Here is a 5,477-nt window from a genome sequence, read left to right as displayed (position 1 = left end):
ACCACTTGTAACCGCTCTGTTTGAGAACTGTCAGTACTGGTTTGTTGGGAGCAAGCTGATGTGCCCTTAAACATAAGGACTAGAACCTTGAAGAGTGACAGGAGCTGCTACATAAGGAAGTTACATGAAATAGCATCTCTGGTACTGTGCCAGTTTCCTCTCTCCAGTGAACTGAAACCTAGGTATTATAACTGTTATTGAGGTATATCCCCCAGATGCATCTATTGATAGAGTGGCAGACGTCTCCCTTGGTGCCTATTAACCTGACATTGGAGGGTTGCTGAACATTCATACACCATAGGGCAGGGGGTGGGGACACATCGTCTGTGGGCCACATGTGGTCCCAACACTCCCAGTGCAGCTCCTGTGGCCCCCACCACCTCATTTTCTTCTTTTTTAAAAAACGGGAGAAAAGGGCACAGTTTGCTGCTGAAAGCGGCTTAAAATGTACAAAGTTAGCTTGTTTCCTCCCTTTTTTGCACCCCCTTTTTGCGCTGTGGGGGCAGGGGGAGTGCAGCACATGCAGGTCTGAGGGGAGGGAAATTGGCCCCAAGATCACCTGAAGTTGCCCACCCCTGCCATAGGATGTACTGGTTTAATGTCTGTCTGTCTGTCTGTCTGTCTGTCTGTCTGTCATCTTTACCTCCCACCACCTTTCTGCCAAAAATGGTGCTTAAGGTGAATCATTAATGCCTCCTCAGAGAACCATGGCAACTGTCATACTGTAAGGGGAGTAGGGATCCCTCACCAAGAATTCTTAATCAGTGCTCCACCAATCTACAATTCCCAGGTTCCCCTGGAGGCAGCCATGATAGTTAAACTGCTACACATAAGGTGTTGTGTTGTGTGGCTATATTTTTGTTTGTTTGGTATAGCTGTGACCTGAGGCAATGGGCAAAGGGGATTTCTGAGCAGCAGGGTTCAAACCTGGCTGATGAGGAGGGGAGAGATTTATAGCCCAAGAGTCTGCAGGAACAGCTACATATGTGCAACATGACTCAGGTCCTGGCCAGCTTGACCCCTCTCTTGGCTGATGACCAGAGAGTGGAGAGGCACCCAAAGCATTTGCAGAAGGGAGCACTGCCATGGGATGCCAGCCCACCGATATATGTTGTGTTGGCTGCTTCGCCACTTTCTTTTGTGACTGGCTTAACATATCCAAAAGCAAAGAAGGCACAAATGCCAGGGTTTCCCTCACAGACAATTCTGCTCTACACCCCGGGACGGCAAGGTGTCCTGCCCCAGCCCACTGTGCTTATTGGGGGACGCTTTCTCCCATCTCCGCATGTGGATTTGAATCCCACCCAAGCACTGGCTGTTTTTAGGCCTGCTAAATTTAGATGTCCCACTCAGATTGCAGTCCCTGTTTTTGAGAAGGAGCACATGGCGCCCTAGTTGCCAGCTATTGAAACGCTTTGATGTGGGCCACTTTTCTTCCCAGACTGCTTTCAGGCTCCCCCTTGCTACTACATTATTATGAATGGAGAGTAACTAATTCACAATTCTGATAGCTAGAAACAACCCAAGTATCCAGTACAGCATCTGAAGGCTCTCTTTGAGAGCATCCCACCACCCTAATTTTGCCCCATTCCAGCAAACTGTCACGGAGTTATTCCTCTCCCCATCTTTTCCCCAATGTGCACACTTTTGCCTGAAGAAGCCAAAATCCCCAATTCTTGAGTGCAGCATCTGAAGGCTCCCCCTGACAGCACCCTCCAATTTCGCCTCACTCCAGCAAACTGTCATGGAATTCCAACCCCTCTTTCTCCTTCCCCTGGGCACTTCTCCCTGCTCACAATGACAGGCTTCTCAGCAGCAGTTCTAGAGACTGCTAGATTGCTACAGCAATAAAGCCCTCATTTGCATAAGGTCTTACGCCCGTAAGCCCTTACTGCAAGCATCACAAAGAAGCTAAGTTAGGAGACATCAGAGAAGTGACTTCGCACAACATCAGAGACATGACTTCACACAACATCAGGGGAGCAATTTAACACAACATCACAGAAGCTAAGTAAAGTAAACAGCAGAGAAGTACATTATCACAGAGGCTAATGAGTCCCACTGGTGAAAAGGAAGCACAGGGCAATTCCGAAGGCTTGAAAGAGCGCTCTAGGGCTTTAATGTGTGGGAAAGGCAGGCAAGTTACTGTAGTTACCTAGGTTACTGAGGGCATGGCCAGGTGAAAGTCACACCCCTAGGGACATCCCTAGGAACGCCCCCGTGATACCGAATTTAAAGCGGAGGGATGGGCACACAGCAGCTGAACTGCAGGGGAGCTGAATTAAAGAAAAACAACAGACTAAAAGTACTCTGCAAAAATGCAGCTTCCCCACAGGTAAATTCCAGGGTGGCTACAGATTGGTCACAACGTCATGTGTCCCTAATTAATTTAAGCCACAGCAGCTTTAGAGAAAATGCTGCTGTGGGCACACCCCTGGGCACACTTTGTTGCACAGTCAAGACTTGGAGGTGTTCTCTCTTCTGTGCTATCCTAATACAGTGGCTTTGAGACAATGCTCCAGGAAACCTTACCCTTGAGTCCCCTACATGGAGAAAGCCAGCAAAAGCAGACCAGCTCCCCTGGAAGACAGCTTGCCTTGCTCACCACTGCTGAACTTCCCTGCACTTTGGAGGTGTTGGGGAAAGTTGATTGATTGATTTATTTGATTTGTATCCCACCTTTCTATGATGAAAATGGCACTCAAGGTGGCTTACAATCATAGATAAGTAAAAACAATGAAAACAATAATAATAATAATAATAATAATAATAATAAAACAACTATATTACAACACAATCAAAAACACAACAATAACAGAATAAAAACAGCACCCAATCAACAGACTCACTTACACACCAAAGCCCTGCTTCAATAAAAATATATTTGCCTGCTGATAGAGGGGCAGCACAGAGGGATCCAACCTAGCCTCCTGCAGCAGGGAGTTCCACTGACTGGGAGCAGCCACTGAGAAGGCCCTCTCTCCTGTCACCACCAAATGCACTGCTGAAAGTGATGGTACTGAAAGAGTGCCTCTCCCAAAGGTCTTAAAACCCAGACAGGCTCGTATGGGAGCAAGTGATCTTTCAGACAGCCTGGTCCCAAGCCGTATAGGGCTCAATAGGCCATAATTAGCACTTTGAATTAAGCTCAGAAACAGACGAGTAGCCAGTGAAGCTGTTGTAACAAGGGAGTCACATGCTTCCTGTAACGGGCCCAGTCAACAGTCTGGCCTCAACATTCTGGACCAGATGAAGTTTTCAAAGGCAGCCCCACATAAAGCATTTTACAGTAGTCCAAACAGGATGTAACTAAGGCATGTGTGACTGTGGCCAGATTAAACATCTCTAGGAATGGGCGCAGTTGGCGCACTAGCCACAGCTGTGCAAACACACTCCCAGCCACTGTCCAAACCTGGGCATCCAGGTTCAGGGCCAAGTCCAGGAGTACCCCAGACTGCGAGCCTGAGTCTTCAGGGGGAGTGTAGACCCATTCAGCACAGGCGGAATCCCTATGCCTTGACCTGCCTTTTGACTGACCAGGAGCACCTTTGCTTTGTCTGGATTAAGCTTCAGTTTGTTCACCCTCATCCAGTCATTACCAGCATCAGACACCAGTTTAGAATTAGAACAGTTTCCTTGGATTTAGAAAGGAGAGACTGAGTTGGGTGTCATCAGCATACTGGTGGCACCAAATCCCAAAACTCCGTACAATCTCTCCCAGTGGTTTCATGTATATGAAATGTATACATGAAATATATATTCATGTATAAATAGCGTGGGGGATAAGATGGAACCCCGAGAGGCACCAGGGGCCAACAGCAACAGTGTCGAACAGGAATCCCCCAGCAACACCTTCTGAAATTACCCCTCCAAGAAGGACTGGACCCACTGTAGAACAGCGCCACCCACTCCCAAGTCAGACAGACGCCTCAGAAAAATACCATGATCGATGGTATTGAACACCACAGAGAGGTCTAGCAGAACCAACAAGGACACACTCCCCCTGTCCAGTTCCTGGTGAAGATCGTCCAAACCAAAGCAGTCTGTCTCATAACCAGGCCTGAAGCCAGACTGAAATGGATCTAGATAATTGTCCGGAGCGCCCTAGCTGCCTCTTAAAGTCCCCTCCAATAGCCAAAACAAGATTCAGACAAAAGGGATTCCTTCCAAGGCTTTATTCCTGTACAACTTAATGACTCTTTCAGATGCTAATTGCCAGCGACTAAGCAAGGAACTGCAAAGGGTATCTGCAGGGTATCCTAAGCTCCATGTATGCAGTTGGTCCCTGTTTGGAGGAGAAGGGTGGGAAAGCTCTGAAACTTAAGGGCTAGGAGGGGAGGCTCCCCCCCTTACCTGTGGGGCATTGGGGTGCAGCCGTTCCCGTAGCGCCAAGCGGGCTGAGTGCCTCCTCTCGGCGCCCTCCACCTCACGCCACTCTCTGCGCCAGCACCTTGCATCTAGCAACAACCGATCTCCCGCTCTTTCGCTGCCAGGGTCACTATCTCTCTCAGGAATGCAAGCGGGGGGGGGGCTCTCCCTGCAGCTGCACCTCTGAGGGACAAGCGGGCTCCTCTCCCACGGGTTGTAGCTCTTCCTCAGAATCAGAGCTGCTTTGGGGCTCTATGGGCTCAGTTCCAACCCTGACAATAATCTGCCTCACCCAGAAATCCCTGGAGCTCAGAAGCCACCAGATCTCCCCAGCACTTTGCCCGAGAATGGAATATTGGAGACTGGTCAAAAACTATCCAGTAGAGTGGGGTTCAGGAAGGTCTTATGGAATCACACCTTGCCATAAAGAGGCGTTCACCACTACCCTTACTCAGCCAGTCTCCCACAGCTGCTTTTATAAGACAGAAAGGGCAAGGGTCCAGCACATAAGTCATAGGCCTCACCTTTCCAGGGACCCTGTCCACATGCTTGGGCTGTACAAATTGAAAAATATCCAGTTGGATATGCTCAGTTGATGCAAGGCCATGGTGAGAGCCAACCAGGATGGACTGTGCCCTCTGCAACCTGCCCCAGAATCCTCTGCACTGCAACATGCAGGAGTTCTATGGCAGATGCTCAGGGGTTCCTCATAGCCACATTGATGAGCAAAACCAGTCAGTGGTCTGAGTGCTGGACAGCCCCTTTTTCTGTGACCCCTCCCCAATAAATGACTACCCCAGTTTCTGCCTTTTAGGGATGTCTTATTAACCTTTCAGTGTGACTTTTCAGAACTCATTCTTCACGGTGTAGCCCCTTCCCTGGATCTCTAGAGGAGGGCTGGGGACCTTGTGGCCCTCCAGATGTTGTTGGTCTGCAATACCCTAGCCATCATAGCCAGTGGGGAGGGATGGTGGGAAGGCAGTCCAACAACACCTGGAGGGCCACAAGGTCCCCAGCCCTGCTCTAGACATTAAGTTCTGGCATGGTGGGGGAGAGCTGTGTCAATGCACGCGCATGGATAATGCACCGCTATGCACTGAGCAGCCTGC

Source organism: Heloderma suspectum, chromosome 10 (genome assembly GCF_057233095.1).
Source record: "Heloderma suspectum isolate Gila_16-S chromosome 10, 16-S_ref, whole genome shotgun sequence".
Classification (NCBI taxonomy): domain Eukaryota; kingdom Metazoa; phylum Chordata; class Lepidosauria; order Squamata; family Helodermatidae; genus Heloderma; species Heloderma suspectum.
Note: the sequence above shows the minus strand (reverse complement) of the source record.